The sequence below is a fragment of the Bubalus bubalis genome, chromosome 3, assembly GCF_019923935.1.
Source record: "Bubalus bubalis isolate 160015118507 breed Murrah chromosome 3, NDDB_SH_1, whole genome shotgun sequence".
Taxonomy (NCBI): domain Eukaryota; kingdom Metazoa; phylum Chordata; class Mammalia; order Artiodactyla; family Bovidae; genus Bubalus; species Bubalus bubalis.
Genome location: NC_059159.1, coordinates 44011126 through 44028813, shown reverse-complemented (window position 1 = coordinate 44028813; position 17688 = coordinate 44011126). Strand labels below are relative to the sequence as shown.

The window sequence follows — 17688 nt, the reverse complement described above, 5'->3', positions numbered from 1 at the left end:
GTCTGGGCAGAAAAGCTGATGACCTAGAAGCTTCTCAAATAAAGTTGGTTCAAAGAAGTCAATAGGCCTAGCTCTGGAAGCACATTTGTATTTGTGGGTCTGTGTGTTCAATCCTCTCTCTGGAGGGTAATAAAAGTGCAGTTGCCTAAGTCTGTCTAGGCTCCATCTCTTGTCAGCATACTTATAAAAGTCACTTTTCTATACCTCAGTTTCTACATCTGTAAAATAGGGCTGTTGAAGCATGAAAGGAAATTTTCCTTGTAAAGCATTCAGCACACAGTAAATACTGCATCAGTGTTAGCAGTTATGAATATCATTTAGGTGGTTTTCAAACATGTTAGGCAGAGCAGCCCTCCTTTCTTTCCCTGGTAAAATTTTCCATGGAAAGCCAATATATTAAGAGGATGAAATGGAGCGGTACTGATTGAAAGGATGGGATGAGGTGGTGGAAGGTGGCCTAGGGGTCTTTATTCTGGGCCCCTGCCTTTTTTCCTGTGACCCAGGGAGCAGCTTGCAACTCTTGGACATAATCGAGTTGTGCAAATTTGTACTATCTTTTTGGATGGTACTTTGACAGTACTTACTAAAACTGAAAATTCCTTGGATCCAGTATTCCAAGTCCTGGGAATCTGACAGGTGTACATATAGGCACAGGCTGCTCAGCGTAGCATTGTGACTACAAGTAAAAGTTTAGAGATGCCCAAGTCTAGTAGTAAGGGAAAGAGTGAATCAATTATGAAATCTGACATACTATAAAGTGGACTGTCTTGGAAAGAGTTTCATGGTATGTTGTTAAAAAAATCAGATGCAGAATGATGTATCTGGTGTATTCCTGTGTTTTGAAAGCATGTGCATATGTATTTATACCTTTAGCTGCAGATATACACAGATGCATGGGGACCCCATCATTCCCTGGTACAAGAACCAGCTAGGAAGGGTACCCACCAAATGGTGAACTTGCTGTTTAGGCAATGAAGGGGAGGCTGGTGTTTCTTATTTTCTGATGTTCTTCCTGGTTCCCCCAAAGACTAGTGCTTTGGGTAAATTTGCTTTCTAGTTGGTGTTTTCCTCCAAATTAGAAAGACAGAGGTCAACTTGGAGGTAAGAAAACAGCTCCACGCCGCGTGATGGGTTGGCCCAGCGTCACATAGGTCTTTGCACAGGGAGCCCGGCTGCAGGTGCAGGCTCTGATGTTTTGAAAGCTGGCCTGCTGAACGGGGTCGGGGGGGCCCTGGCTCCTGCCTTGTTTTTCCCCTTGGCAGGCTGGCTCCGTGGGCTGCGTTCCTGATACAGTCTGCTCACCATCTGTTGAGGAAGCAGTTGTGAGGCTGTTGGCGGCTCCTCCCTACCATGCCTAATTTAATCAGCCGCTCTTCTCTCAATGGGCCTCACCTAGGCTAGGGGATCACCCTTTAATTATTCACAGGGGTCAGCCACCTGATGAATCTCCTTTGCCGGAGACAGATGGTGCAGATGAGCAGATGTGTGGCTGTTGGGAGGCGAGGAGAGACTCCTTGTGTGAGATAGCAAGGAGTGGGTGGCCTCAGAATAGAAATTCATGAAGCATCTAGGAAGGTAATTTTAAACACCAATAGTCTCGAGACTGTGGTTCAGTGGGGAGCAAAGCTGAAGACCTGTGAGCCTGGGGAGGGAGGGGTCAGTTTAGCTCACCTTCGCATCACTCAGAGATCTGTTTGGGGCTCTGCCTGCTTGTTCCTGGTGCTGGCTCAGTCCCCTGGCAACCATCTGGCATCCACTGGTCAGATCCTTCTCCAGAGTCACTGGACCTGAAGCCGAATACTGGCTCTGCTTCTCACCTGTCATGTGACCTTGGACAGGCCACTTCCCCTCCCTTGGACTGAATTTCTAATACTCCTCTCATCTCTCATAGCTCTAGAACATTCTGTGAGTGATATGCCCTACATTCCATTTTCAGGGAGTCATGAACTGGATAAAAGTCCCCGTAAGTTGAGGGTGCTTGCAGCTAGGCAGATCCTGACCGGTCACAGGGCAACGAGACTGGCCTGGAATTGAGAGGAGGAGGGACACCTTTTGAGCCTGAGTACCCCACCTGAAAAATAGAACTGACAGTCCTCACCTTGCAGGATGATGAGTATCTGTGGAAACATGGTTAAATTCCTGGCACGTGGCAGGTGTTTAAATGGTATTATACACTTAGTACTTGGCATTCCCAACCCTGCTTTTTCTCTTAGCTGGAAAATATATTTCATGTTGGGGAGGGGATGGGCATCGTCTTGCTTTATAGATGCCACTTCATAGAAAGCGTTGGCCTCATTAACCTTTCCCAAAGCAATGTGTGTTCCTCCATCACTCTGAATATGGGTCATGTAGAGCATCTATTGTGTATGATGCTCGTGAAGACTTTGATCGCCTTTAATCCTCATGAAGCCCTGTGAAGTAATAGGGACTATTATCCCCATTTTATAAGTAAACAGATTGACACTCTGGGAGGTTAAGTGACGTGCCCAGGGTCACACAGTCAGTTCAGTGGTGAAGCGGGGGCTGGAGTCGTGTCTTTCAGATCTTACAGTCCTTGTCCTTAACCATCGTGTGTGCTTTTCAGAAAAGAGGCTGCATTTGGGGATCAAGAAAAAGCTCTTGGACAGTCAGATGGGAAGTCATGTCCTTGAATTCCTTAAGGTGGTAGATTTTTCTAAGTCATAGACCTTAAGGATCAGCCCCGTACAGTGCTTCTGGCTTGTCAGACCCTGGGATGGTGGAGCCTGTGGCCCACATAGACCTGATGATTCAGTTTTGTCTTGTTTATTTGCTGGTGACCTTGAATTACCTAAACCCCAGAGAAATGTGTTCTTAATTTGCGCTGTTCACGATGCTGATCTTTTTCCCCCCTGTAACTCAGATTTAAATAACCCTTCCTTCTGTGTTGTCACGCACTTAAAAAGCAGCATCATAAAAAACCCCAGCCCTCAACTCTCTAATTATGGGGTATAGTGGAGAGGGAGGGGCACGGAATAGGAAATAATGGGATCATCAGAGCATTCTAAGTTGTAGGGTGACATTCGGTAGCAGGGTTGAAGGCTTGTGTCTGCTGCTGGGACAGTTAAAACGCAAAGCAGCCCCTGCTTCAGCCAAGATGCTTGCCTGTTGGGTTTACACCTTTGATTTGGGGCACACAAGGGTCCCATACTGGGGACCATGGACGTGGCTGAGCCTGCCTCTTCCTGGCTGGAGGGAAGCCTGGGGCTCTTGGGGAGGTTTGGCTTTGTCCCCACCATTCGAGGTGGCTGCCATCCTTGTGGGCCTTTGATGTCTGCCAGGGTCTGGAGTAGAGGTCCGGAAATGCTCTTGGGTCTCTGCCGACTACAAACCACGCTCTTTCTCCCCCTCCTCTGTCTGACCACAGGGTGAGGGGGGATGGGAGTACAAAGAGCTACCGGGAACAAGCAAGGGTTTTATTTTTAAGCCCTCAAACAAAGACGGGAACATTGAGAGTGATATAGTGGGAAGTGTAGAGGATCATGGGCGTCCCCGGTGGCTGAGATGGTAAAGAATCTGCCTGCAATGCAGGAGACCCGGTTTTGATCCCTGGGTCAGAAAGATCCCCTGGAGTAGGAAATGGCACTCCAGTATTCTTGCCTGGAAAATTCCTTGGGCAGGGGAGCCTGGTGGGCTGCAGTCCATGGGGTTGCAAAGAGTTGGACACAACTGAGTGACTAACATATGCGCGTGCACACACACACACACACACACACACACAGATACATAGAGGATCATTCCTGGGGAGGCGGGCTTGTGAGGATGAGGAATGAAGGAAGTGCATTGGCCTGGACATCCAAGCAGGCGATGTTGTGGGCCTGTGGGAAGGAAGGGAAGGCCACAGCAGGTGGCAGTAATTTGGACCACTTCTGAGTGAGGTTAAGAGAATGCCTCTATCTCAGGTATTAAAAAAGCAAGTGAAGGGACTTTCCTGGTGGTTCAGGGGATAAGACTTCATGCTGCTCCTAGGGCAGGTGTTTTGCTTCCATCCCTGGTTTGATCCCTGGTCAGGGAATGAAGATCCCACATGTCGCAACTAAGCCTGAGTGCCACAACTCCTGAGACCCCACCCTGGAGCGCAGAGTTGCAAAAAGAAGTAGTAATAATAATAATAACAAAAGTGGAGTGAAAGGGATTAGATTTCACCAGCCTGGGGTCATGTGCCTGGTCTGCAGCCTTAACCAGAGCTGGGATGCGGAGCCTCTGACTAGCTGAGCATCCAGCCTGTCTCGACTCTACAGGGTTAATGTTTTCTCAGAGACCTGTTCAGGGACGTGTAGGTTAGAATCCTCTGGAGACGTGAACAAACAGGCCTTTGAATTTACATTCAAAAGCCATCAAGAGCGGGAAGGAGATTTCTGGCACTTGCGCTTGTGTGAAAGCCAACTGGATGTCGGATCCCGATGGCGCTGTTTCCGAGTTGATGGCCCCGTCGTGGAGGCTCCCCTAAGCGGGCGGCGTCCCTTCCAGGTCGTCCAGGAAGCCGACGGTGGACCCTGGCCGCTGACTCAGTGTGGCCTGCTGGGTGGCTCCCTGCTCCCGGGAGGCGGCCCTGGCAGTGTCCCTGGGCCCAGCCTATGAGCAGGTGCCCCAGGTGATCCTGCCCAGACGCTGCGGCGGCGGCGGGAGGGACCACGGGAAGGAGCCGGCGGCGGCGGCAGCGGGAGGGACCGCGGGAAGGAGCCGAGGGCAGGGCGGACCGAGGTGGGTGCCTTGGGTCAGCCGGCTGCTGGCCGGGAGTGTGCGGGGCAGGTGTGAGTTGCCTCCAAGTGGGGGAGGCCTGGGATTGTTGGCTGGTTGTTTCCTTTATCTGTTGGGGTTGCGGGGGATGGGGGTGGGAAAGAAATTGGAAAAGCTGAGCTGATTTTGGAGGAGTCTGCTGGGAACTTGGTCTCAGGAGAGCAGAAACTTCTGGGCTTTTGAAAAGAATGTGCAGCTTGGAGGTGGAGGGGATGGGATGTCATCAGGAGCTGCTCCTCTTTTACACCCCCTCCAGCCCCGGAGGCCTGGGTCTCTCACTTCCAGTTGGCAGAAAAGCAAGTCTGTGTGTGTCTAACTCAGGAGTCCAGAGCACCTCTCACACAGAGTGGGTGGGGTGCAGTAGTCAGCCTGGACAGGAGTTCGAGGACTTGGGGCCCCATGTCTGTCCCGATGCTGATGTAGGCCTGGTTTCTTGGTCTCCCTGGCACATGGACCCCCGCTTTCTCTGCCCTCAAGGGTGGAGATGGGCAGTGAAGGAGAGGGAGGCTGGACGATCCTTTCCAATGGCCCTCCAGCTCTGAAATCCTAAGTGTGATGTTGTCCAGAAAGACCGCCTCCTCCAGGTAACACATGACTGCCGAGTGGGTATTTTAATCGCTCTGACTTCAGAATAACAGGGCCAGTTTTCATGAGGGCTCACTGCTTCGCCGCTCATGCGATTCCGGTTGAACCTGAGTTGACGGCGAGGCTACAGTCGGTTCAGTTTTCTTGGAGTGGTCTGACACTGATCGGGCCCAGATACTCTCTTCAAAGCCTATGATTGCCTTATTTTTTAAGATGGACTCGTGTTTGCCTGTTATGGTTGGTAAAATTTTGTTTCCCTGTGTTTCCCCTGGTACCTCAGAGGGAAGAGTTTGAAAAATGGGTCCTTTTCGGGGATGGGATTCCATTGTCTGTAAGCCTGATTTATGCCTGGGTCTTTTGTGGGCTTCTGGAACCTTCTGGACTCTGCCCACTGCCCCGAGAGGAGCCCCAGACTCTGGCTTGTTGGGTGGGACCTCAGAGGCCATTGGTCTGACTTGGCATTTTGCTCCCAGAATGGGCCTGTCTCTTCTTTAGGAAATGCATCGTGAGCAGGTGTTACTCTGAGCAAGAGACTGAGGCCCGAGAGTGGTGTTTGATGTTTGCCCAAGGGGATGCTTCATCTTCTATAACCACCTAGATATACCTAGAAAGAGACAGTCATGATGCTTTTGTCTCCCATTCTGTTTAATAAGATGTGGGGGTGGGAGAGACACATAAGAGATACTTCCAGTTAATGAAACTCCAACTTCTCCTAAAATTAGAAACCTTGAAATCCACCAGTTGACTAGAAAAACCCAGATCATTTGCTGCCTTCTGTCTCTGTCTTGTCGAACCCTGTGGCTGATTCTGTTGGATTTAAGTCTTGTAAATCTGTCACAGCCTGGTTTCCTGGCCCTCCTTCCTTGTCCCCCTGGACAGAGGGGAGGGTCCTGGCATGACATTGGTGCTGCCCAGCTGGGCCTCTGGCTGAGAGGACCCTGGAGCAAGAATTTGGGTTGGGACCTCATGGGTGTCATGGTAACCAACAAGCAAGGCCTGGGGGACCTGAGATTAATGATTAAGCCCTTCATGCCATTTCAGATGAGTCAGTGGTCCTCAGCATTCCCAACCCCCAGTCAAACTTGAGTGCTTTTGACTTCTGATAGTCCTTCCCGCTGAATGAAGATGAAAAGTGTCTTGGAGGAGTACTGAGGGGCTCGCAGGGTGGAGGTTGGGGGCGTGGCTGTCAGTGGGGCCAGTAAGTGTCCTGGTAGCCACAGCCATGCCAGGACATCTTCTAAAGGTGAGAGTGCAGGACGAGCCTCCCAGGCCTGCCCTGAAGTTCAGCTTCTGATCAGAAAATTTTAAAAGCCCAGTATTTTCATTTTTCTGTAAATAGGAAGCATCAGGTGCAGACTGATCTGGCATTTTCTGTGGGCGGTGGCAGGGAGTGGTGCAGCAGTAAGTGGTCCTTTCTTCCCTCCCACTGGGAGAAGGAGATGAGAAGATATTTGGTCTTCAGCTCTTTTAGTCCCATCTTTGTTTTGTATGAGGACAGCAGACATCTGCCTGGGGCTCGCTGTGTGCGTCCCTGATAGTTCCATTCTATCCCGTAGTATTTACACTTAGATGAAGAAGCAGCTTGTTGGTGTTTAGTCGTGCAGTCGTGTCCAGCTCTTTGTGATCCCATAGACTGTAGCTCGTCAGGCTCCTCTGCCTGTGGGATTTCCCAGGCAAGAATACTGGAGTGGATTGCCATGCCTTCCTCCAGGGAATCTTCCCAACCCAGGCATCAAACCCACATCTCCTGTACTGCCGGCAGATTCTTCACTGCTGAGCCACCAGGAAGCCCTGAAGGAGCAGCAGCCCCCTGCAAAACACTGAAGCAGGGAAAAGTTGAGTAACCAGTGTCAGGTTGGGCAGAGGGGAGTTCCGGCCAGTGGATGCGATCTTTTCTTTGTCATTACAGGGCCGGCAATCCCAGCATCTCACATCTCAGTATGGCTGTCCTTCCTAGAAAACTGGGCTGAGGACAAAGGGCAGGGTGGGCACCCCAGTTGATTTTAGGGGATGCCCAGATGTGGCATTAGCTACATTAAATCCCATAACAAAGCACTTGGCTCCATAGAGCCCCTCTCCCAGCCTTCAGTGGGCCTTTGAATCCCAGGCTTTCACAGGCAACCAGGTCTGCTAGATTTAATAACATTGTCTTATTTCAGTTAGACTTTTTTTTTTTTTTTTTCTTTTTTCGGCTTGTGGGATCTTAGTTCCCCAACCAGGGATCAAACTCTCACCCCCTTGCATTGGAAGTGCAGAGTCTTAACCATTGGACTGCCAGGGAAGTCCCAATAAGACTTTTTTGTGTGTGGAAATCCTCTCAGTCTGGCATGGATAATGGTGTCTCTTGAAAGCAGTGATATTAATTTTTTGAAAAGTGAATAGATTGAATAAAAAATATTAAATAAATAATAGCACTGGCGGTATATACATCAGAAGAGAACAATATTTGAGAAACCTTGCTTGGCTATAACAGCAGGTATGCCAGGAGGAAACTCAGGAACTGACCCAGAAGGGAATGTATCTTTCTGGAAAGTCAGGCAGAGGTGATGCACACGTGCACGCGTGTGTGCACACACACACACACACTACTGTCAGGGTGGCAGTTTCTTTCCGGAATGGGCAGACAGGTTTGTACAGGTTTTGCTGCAAAAAAAGGGGAGTGTGTGCTGTTTTTGCCTTCAGCAGTAGTATTACTTTGCCCTGATGCCTCCCGACTGGCTGGCCCTACTTACAGTCAGCTTGGTGTGACCATTTCTGTTTGAGTGATTTTTATCCACAAGAAAGCAGCCCAGGAGTTTCCAAGGAAGAAGCCCAGTTGTCTACACCCCCCTCCCCTTTAAATTATTTATTTAGTTTTGACTGTGCCATGTATTTGTTGCCGTGCGGGCTTTCTCTAGTTGCAGTGAGTGGGGCCTACGGTCTAGTTGCGATGTGCAAGCTTCTCTTTGCAGTGGCTTCTCTTATCGTGGAGCACAGGCTCTAGAGCGCTGGCTCAGTCATTGTGGCAAACAGGCTTAGTTGCCCCGCAGCATGTGGGATCTTCCTCGACCAGGGATGGAACCTTCGTCCCCTGCACTGGCAGGCGGATTCTTAAACACTGGACCACCAGGGAAGTCCCAAACCCCATTTTAAGACAGTGTCTAATGTCCTGTTTTCCAGACAGTCTGGTGGTTCTCAAAGTTTAGCCATGACCAGTGTCACCTGGGGAATCTTGTTGTTCAGTCACTCAGTCGTGTCCGACTCTGCAACCCCACGGACTGCAGCACGCTAGGCTTCCCTGTTGATCACCAACTCCTGGAGCTTGCTTGAACTCATGTCCATTGAGTCAGTGATGCCATCCAACCATCTCATCCTCTGTTGTCCCCTTCTCCTCCTGCTTTTGATCTTTCCCAGCATCAGGGTCTTTTCTAATAAGTCGTCTCTTTGCATCAGGTGGTCAAAGTATTGGAGCTTTAGCATCATTCCTTCCAATGAATACTCAGTGTTGATTTCCTTTAGGATTGACTGGTTTGATGTCCTTTCAGTCCAAGGGACTCTCAAGAGTCTTCTCCAACACCACAGTTCAAAAGCATCAATTCTTCAGCACTCAGCTTTCTTTATGGTCCAATTCTCACATCCAAACATAACTACTGGAAAAATCATAGCTTTGACTAGATGGACATTTGTCAGCAAAGTAATGTCTCTGCTTTTTAATACACTGTCAAGGTTTGTTATAGCTTTTCTTCCAAGGAGCAAGCGTCTTTTAATTTCATGGCTGCAGTCACCATCTGCAGTGATTTTGGAGCCCAAGAAATCTTGGGGACCTTGATGGGGGACAAAAACTCTGGACCTACCTTACCTCACCTAGCAGGACCTCTGTGTACCCCAGACGATCCCCGTATACACTGGTGTCTCAGCTCATGGTCCCATCATAGGCTGTGGGTCCCAGCTCTGACTACCCGTGGGAGTCACCTGCAGAGGTGTTGAAGATTTGAGGCCTGGATTCCACCTCAGAGAAGCCACCCGCAATCTGTGGGGCTGGGCCCTGGCTTTAAGAATTTTTAAATGATCCCCAGGTGCTTCTGCTGTGTGGTGGAGATGCACTGGCTTGGTAGAGACTTTGGGGTTGACTTTAATCACACCTGGGGATACTCACAGTGAAGAGGTTAAGGGATGTGTGAGGCCTTTACAGGAATTAGTGTGTCTGCAGAGAAAACTCACAGGTCTGAGTTTAGGGTTTGTTCAGAGTGAGAAGAGCAAGGGCACAGTAAACTGCAGCTCGGTCCAGGCCACGCAGTGGAGAGCTTTGGGGGATGGAGGGTGGAGGGGAACAGGGTGACACCTCACGTGGCCTCTCTGTCCTGTGAGGTCCCTGGGCAGCAAGGGTGCCCCACCCAGAAGCAAGTGAACTGAGCTGGAGACAGCCGGAGAACACTGGCTGCTTTCTTTCCTTTCCTTTTCTTCCTTCCTTTTTTTTTTTTTTTTTGTTTAAGCTGCATCTTTTTTTAAAAAAATTATTTATTTTTAAATTGAAGGATAATTGCTTTACAGAATTTTGTTGGTTTCTGCCAAACATCAACATGAATCAGCCATGGGTATACATATGTCCCCTCCCTCTGAACCTCCCTCCCACCTCCCTCTGCATCCCACCCCTCTAGGTTGTTACAGAGCCCCAGTTTGAGTTCCCTGAGTCATACGACAAATTCTCACTGGCTATTTATTTTACATAGGGTAGTGTAAGTTTCCATGTTACTCTCTCCACACATCCCACCCTCTCCTTCCTCCCCGCCCCCCACCCCGTGTCCATAAGTCTGTTCTCTATGTCTGTGTCTCCATTGCCGTGTTTTGGCTGCGTCTTGCAGCATGCAAGATCTTAGTTCCCAGACCAGGAATGGAACCTGTGACCCTGCAATAAAAGGAGAGTCCTCAGCACTGGACTACCAGCAAAATCTGTCTCCCCTCACCTTTTGTTCCAGCTGCTTTCAATGAGGCCACCCCTGTGTCATCCTGGGCACTGGGGAACCTGGTCATCCATCATTTTTGGTCAATTTAAGGAGCTTTCAAGGGAGAGCCAGGCTCCTGAAGACTGCGGGGAAGGGAGGCAAAAGTTGTCCTGGCTTTTAAGAAGTTAGGAAATAGTGAATTCTAGAAACCCTAGTCTGGTAATCTTGGACTTACAAGAAACTTCCCCCAAACATGACTAAGCAGCTGTTTTGTGAGCAGGTATGAAGCCCAGTCTGGGTCAAGGTGATGGCTTTCTTTTTTTTTTTTTTTTTTCAGAATGAGGCATGCTAGGCTGGCCTTTCCTGTTCTGGTAGGTAGCTGACTGCCAGGTGGGGGAGCGCCCGAGGCCTGTTGACTAAGCATTTGGCCAAGCACCTGTGCTGTTTCTTCATGGGCTGCCCGAGTCTAATGGGTCAGTGAAAATCCTCATGGAGAGATAGGAACTGGAGGGGAGCTGTGTGTATGGCTTCAGAGTCAATTCATCAGCCACCCCTCAAAGCAGAAACTGGATGTAGAAGAGGTCTGGTCAGGCTTTCTCCCTGGAAGGAGGGCAAAGGGGATTTGAGAGTGTGGCAAGCATCCAAGTTCTTATTTAAGTTGCCTGTTATTTGAGGGTAGTCTGGGAGGACTGGTGACAATGGGAGAGGCTGAAGTCATCTGTCATGTCTGTACTGCCCTCTGCTCTCTTCTAACTGGTGGATCTGAGTCAGTCTGGAGAATCTTTGCAGCACTTGGATAAAGGCACGTTTCCTAACGGGTAGTCCTGAGCCAGGGTGGGTGACCATCTAGCTTATAAAGAGTATAGTGGGCCCTTCATATCTGTGGGTTCCGGCCCATGGATTCAACCAACCATGGATCAGGTACGGTGTTTTCTGTCCCTGGTTGGTTGAATCTGTGAATGTGGAACCTGCGGATTTGGAGGGCTGATTCTGGGATGTGAGCATCCTCGAATTTTGGTCCCCACAGACGGTTCTGGAGCCAATCCCCTGTGGATCCTGAGGGTCAACGGTATAGGGTCGGTAGGCTGGCCTGCCTGAGGGAAGTTTCCTGTAGTATTGGGGATGTAAAGCTTCGCACCTGATCAGAAGGCTCCTAAGTGGTACCCTTGAAGCCTGCTCTTTAGTGTTAGAGTCAGAAGTGGGCCTGGAGATGATGAAAGTTGAGGCTGGAGAGGTGAAGTGACATTCCCAAAGCCACCCAGCCAGTAAGTGACAGGTGCGCAAGTGCATATGGAACAGTCTAGGTTTGACAGTGTGAACAAGATGGATTTCAGTTGCCATTGTGCTCCAGAGGCAAGGCTGTCTGCCTGCCAGCAAAGTGAAGGTGGGGCTTGGGCCGTGACAATCAAAGTTTGGCGTTCAGACATCATCCCGGCTCAGATGGACCAGCCAGGCCTAATCTGACATTCATGTTCTATTTTGTGTACTCCATTTTAATAGTCGATTAAGTTAGAAATCGTTTTTAAAAGAATATTTTAAAGTTCTAGTAGTAACATTGTATGGAAAAGATCCTGATGCTGGGAAAGATTAAAGCAAAAGAATAAGGGGCCGGCACATGATTACATGGTTAAATAACATCACTGACTCAATGGACATGAATTTGAGCAAGCTGGGAGATAGTGGAAGACAGAGGAGCCTGATGTGCTATAGTCCACGAGGTCACAAGAGTCGGACACAGCTTAGCGACTGAACAGCAACAAATAACATTGTAACAACAGAAAAGTTTGGAAAAACTGAGGCTACATTTTGGAAGGATGTTGACAGGGTAATTAAGGTTATGGAGATATGAGAAATGGGAAGACAAGGCCTGGATTGTCCTTTTGCAAGGAGGAGGGGAGACAGGGCTCACTGTCATAGTTCTGACTCTGCCAGGTCCAGCCCAGGTCACATGGCTTCACTCTGAATCCTTGGCACAGTCTTTCCAAGAGATCACACTTACGTGAACCTCCAGGATTCTGAAATCAAATCAAAGGGTATGCAAGTTATGTAATAACAGCGGCTGACATTTTTCTGACCCCTTCCTCTGAGCCAGGCATTTTGCTAAGATGACGGTTGTGTGAGCTCCAGGATGCAGAATTCAGACTCAAGGTTGTGCACGTCTCTGATAATCATTGCTGATGTTTGTGGAGCCATTCCTATTATGCTAAGCGACTCTTGTACATTATTTCATTTAATTCTCACTGCTGCCCCACACGGCAGCATTTAGGTTTGTTCTGGTTGTTTTGGGGGTAAGGCATTGACCAAGGTTATAAAGTACATCATCGTCATCATTGAGAGTTACATTAATTTTCATGCAGTGATCACTGAGCACTTTCTATATGCCCGGCACTGCAGAACGCTTGGCGTCATTAATCTTCATCACACCTCAGTGGAGGTTTAGGGATTTTTATTCCCATCTTGAAGTGGAGGAACTGAGTATCAGTTTGCCCCTATGGCAAATCCATGCTCGTTGTTTAGTCACTAAGTCATGTCCGGCTCTTTTGCGACCCCATGGAGTCTTGCCTGCCAGGCCTCTCTGTCCATAGGACTTCCCAGGAAAGAATACTGGAGTGGGTTGCCATTTCCTTTTCCAGGGGATCTTCCCGATTCAGGGGTCGAACCTGCATCTCCTGCATTGGCAGGTGGATTCTTTTACCACTGAGCCATCAACTGCATGCAAATTACTAAAGGGTGTCCCTCAGGTGAACCAGGCCAGGGTGCCTCTCAGGTGAACCAGGCCAGGGTGCCTGGTTTGGTGAGGTCATGTGGGCTGGTTTCCTCCCACCAGCCTGCCCCCTGGTCTGGTGTCTTTAGTGCAGGGCTCAGACTGCATAGCTGTAGGCGAGGACCCTAGGGATGAGCAAGGCTGAGGAGCTGGTGAAAGCCACACAGGAGATGCCAGAGCTGGAATCCCAAGCCACGCCTGTGATTTGGGAGCTCATGCTCCTAACCAATGCCCGGGAGAGAGCCTTGTGCCCATCAGAGCCTTGCAGTTAGACGGGACCATCCTTGGGCTCATCCTTGGACGTGTTCCCGAGAAACAGGTGTCAGGGTGGAGGACGTTGGCCTCAGTGACTACGAAGGGCCCTTCTGCCGATTCAGAGAGCTTGTGATCCGAATGAGGCATTCGTGTAAGCTTAACATCTTCAAATCCGCCATCTCTCCTCCATGTGCCTTTTGTTTCCTTTGGCTCAAAGTCAACTCCGACCTTTCCTCCCCTCCCCCTCCCCACCCCCACCCTTCAGCGCTGGGTGAAAAGGCTATTTGACTCCGGTGGGGGCTGGGTCGCAGATGCTGGGAGGGGTGGGGCCGGCCTGGAGCTGTGTGCAAGCCTCACAGATGGTCATTGTAGCCGGCGGGTGACCGCGTCACTGGCTGTAGACCCTCGTTTATCATCTCTCCGTGCTTGCCCACACTTGAGTGTCAGCGCATTCTGCCTTCTCTGTCTAGCATAATCATGACACAGATGTTGTTTGACTTGGAGCATTGGGGGCTGGATTGCAAATAGCAAGAATTCTGCAGCAGCCTCCCAGCCTAGACTCGGACCCCTGCCAGGAGGTAGGAATGACCTTGGGCTGAGTGAGTGAGTGGTCTGCCGTTTTCTTGGGAAGAAGTCTATGCTGGCCGTTTCCATATCTTCACGTGCGCGGCAATGCTCGCAGGAGCGCTGGTGGTGATCGTCACGCTGCTCCACGGCTGGCTCACCTTTCCCATGTGCCAGGCCCTTACCGGCACTTGCTGATTTAATCCTCACTATGACCCTGTAAAGTGGCTTCGATGATTACCCCTAGCAAATGAGAAACCTGTCTTTTAAGGTAATTCTGAGTGGGAAATCTTACCGGAAGATGATGTTATTTTCCACTTAAAGAGACAGTATGCTTCTTGTAAATCTAAAGTGGAGGTTTTCAACTGGGAGCCATTGGGCTTCTAGGGGACATTTAACCATGTCCAGAGACATTTAAAAATTTATTTATTTGGCTACTCTGGGTCTTAGTTGCAGCTTCTGGGATCTAGTTCCCTGACCAGAGATCGAACCTGGGCCCCCTGCTTTGGGAGCCACTGGACCATTGGGGAGTTTCCCTTGGAGACGTTTTTGGTTGTCACAGTTTGGGAAAGGATTTGGTACTGGCACCTCGTGGGTAGAGGCCAGGGATGCTGCTACATATCCTCTAACGCACAGGACAGCACCCCCATGAGAAAGAATTATCCATCTCCAGTATCAATAGTGGCAGGCTGAGAAACTCGGATCTAAAGGGAAGAAAAAGACAGTATTTATCCTGTCACCCTCTAACTCCTGCTCAAACCCTGCTTGTGGTCGTTGGTGCTGTTCACACCTCTTTCTGGTTTCCCCAAGAAACCCGTGGGAGGATTGCACTTCCCTGCCTTCTCTTAGGTGGAGATGTGGCTTATGTTGGCCAAAGAACTATGAGCACGAGGTACCATGGCACTTTAACGTTGAAAGCTTCAAGAACTCAGGTGTAATTTGCCATATTCCTTCCCACTTACGATGGCAACCACCAATGCTTCCAGTTGGTAGAGGCTCCATCAGCCTGTGTCTTGGAGTCAGGAAGCCAGGGGGAGAGCTCCTGATTAACTCACATGGATGTGCAGGATGAATGAGGAGTGCGTGCGTGTGCGCTAAGTCGCTCAGTCGTGTCTGACTCTTTGCGACCCTATGGACTGTAGCCCGGCAGGCTCCTCTGTCCATGGGATTCTCCTGGCAAGAATACTAGAGTGGGTTGCCACGCCCTCCTCCAGTGGATCTCGGCGACTCAGGGATCAAACCTGCATCTCTTATGTCTCCTGCATTGGCAGGCAGGTTCTTTACCACTACTGCCAACTAGGAAGTACTGAATGAAAAATACTTTGTTATTTAAACCACTGAGATTTGGGAGTTGTTTTATTACCATGGTATAATCTATCAGATCCTGACTGATGTATTCTAAAGAGAACAAAACTAAGAAGTTTAGGGGGCTTCCCAGGTGGTGCTAGTGGTAAAGAACCCACCTGCAAATGCAAGATACATGAGATGAAGGTTCAATCCCTGGGTTGGAAAGATCCCCTAGAAGAAGGCAAGTCAACCCACTCCAGTATTTTTGACTGGAGAATCCCATGGACAGAGGAGCCTGGTAGACTATAGTCCATGGGATTGCAAAGAGTCGGACATGACTGAAGGGACTTAGAACGCACACACAAGAAGTTTAGGATTTGAATCAGCAGGTGGTATGCGATTTTGTTTCTATCTGGATTCTGATGTGGGCTACTCAAGCATCAGGTGTTTATGGATTTGTTTACTCTTGGGAAGATACTGTGTTTAGCTCTGTGGGAGATTTGGAGATGCTGCCAGATTGATGGCTTCATAGAAGGAATGGAAGGGAGTTTAGAAGATCTGTCAGGGCCCATCTAGACCTCTTTGATGTCTAAAGAGGTTAAGTGACTTACCCAATCATCTGAGTCTCCTACTGGGATCAAGAAAGCCTACTCAGACTGTGGCTCTGTGAAGCTGTGCTTACCGAACTTGGTGAGAGGCTTTTAATCAGTTAACTGGTCTCTGAAGGCCTGGAGGACAAAGCCCATCTTTGCCTGCCTCGGGCTTCGTGTAGCATCTGGCACAGTGGTGTTTGTTGAGTGAATTGAGTTGGGGTTGGGGATGGGGTAGGGAGTGAGCAGTGCCGTGATGGGGGCACAACTTTGAGGGCTTTGAGGGTTCTGGGGGAAGAGATGACTGAAAGTGGCCAGTGGGGACACAGAGCCTGCTTTCTGGGGTGGGTACCATGAAGGATGGGACCTGAGTGGAGAGGAGGGAGGAACTGGGCATTTCTCACTTTTCTGTGGGTTTCACATGTGCAGCAGCAAGCACCCCAATCCTGGGGTCTCCATGAAGAAGGAGGACTTTAGGGTGGGTTGTCCTCTTTCAGCAGGTCTTGGAGAGGGCCTCCTGGTTTCCCAGGTGTCTCAGTGGGTAAAGAGCCTGCCTGCAATGCACGAAACCCAGGAGACACGGGTTCGGTCCCTGGGTCAGGAAGATGCCCTGGAGGAAAGCATGGGAACCCACCCCAGTATTCTTGCCTGGAGAATCCCATGGACAGAGGAGCCTGCTGGGCTGCAAAGAGTTGGACGTGAGGAAATGACTGAGCGTGCGTGCACCCACGGAGAGGGCCCTTGGTGTCCCTGGCTTTGCCTGGGCAGCCACTACCTTACTGGGCAGCATGTACCCTGGGAAGCGGGTGTTACCTCCTGGAATTGCTCTGAAGGCTCATGCGTTGTGCTCGTCTCCTGCTTCGAAGGCTTGGGGGATGATCATTTGGTGCCAGGAGCCGGCTTATCCTGGCACAGAGCCAGAGCCCTTCCCTGCAGCGCAGAACAAAGTCAGCTTGACTCACACTCCCAGGCACCTCAGTGTTCCCGTCCACAAAAGGGGCATCATTGGGAGAGCTCACCGGATTTGCCTTTGGCGAAGGTTGTCGTGCTGGAGGGTTCTGCCTTGTAAAGCATTTCCCTGGCTTTAGAAAGGGAGAAAAGGGAGGAATCACAGATCAGTCTCTTGCCACCCAATTCAGCTCTCCAAGGAGCTGGGGCCTGGCGGGGGATGGGACGGAAGCCTGGGGACAGCTCTGGCAGCACCGGCGGGCTCTGCTGACCCTTGGGGGTGGGATTGACCATTTGGCTGCTCCAGGTGCAGGCCAGAGGGGTTTGTCTTTCTGCCTCCTGCAGGCCCAGCCTCTCCCTCTGGGTGCTCCTAGCCTCACAGGTTGATCCTAACCCGTGTGGCTTCCGCAGCGCAGCCCACTTGCCCGGCCAGCCTGCCTTTCCCACGGTGCCTGCAGGTGCATGGGCGTGTTTCCTGTAAGTCAGTCCCCTCCCCCTCTCCACTGCCTGCATTAACCCAGCAGGGACTGGATCTTAAATCTACAGAGGTACCAGCAGTCTCCACCTCAGCTGGGTGATTCACGCAGATTCAGGCAGCCAGGAGGTTATTATTATTGTTAAAAGAGACTGAATACACAACATAGAGGCTGAGAGGTCCTGCTTGGAGCCAGACTATTGGGGCTTGAGGCCCAGCCCAGCCACTCCCTAGCTGTGTGGTCTTGAGCAAGTTATTCATCTCCCCGAGACTCAGTTGCCTTATCAATAAAACTGGGTTATCACAGTACTTAGCTCAACTGGGTTGTTGTGAGTTTCAGATGAATGAGTATATTTAATACCTGCAAAATGCTTCCAACAGGGCCTGCCTACCTGCTTAGTCGCTTCAGTCTTGTCCGATTCTTTGCAACCCCATGGACTGTTGCCCACCAGGTTCCTCTGTCCATGGGATTCTCCAGGCAAGAATACTGGAGTGGGTAGCCTTTCCCTTCTCCAGGGGATCTTCCCAACCCAGGGACTG

General features: G+C 50.1%; 1 protein-coding gene across 6 annotated transcripts in view; it reads left to right on the top strand.

The window, feature by feature from the left end:
- KSR1 (kinase suppressor of ras 1) overlaps positions 1-17688 on the top strand; it is a 160985-nt gene that overhangs the window by 31411 nt on the left and 111886 nt on the right. The window contains exon 1 of one of the 6 annotated variants that reach the window (XM_025281025.3): positions 4620-4722. The exons of the other annotated variants lie outside the window; for them this stretch is intronic. The gene's annotated coding sequence lies outside the window, so the exon portion shown is untranslated. Of the gene's footprint in view, positions 1-4619; positions 4723-17688 lie in introns of those variants that run through there. 6 annotated transcript variants of the gene reach the window in all.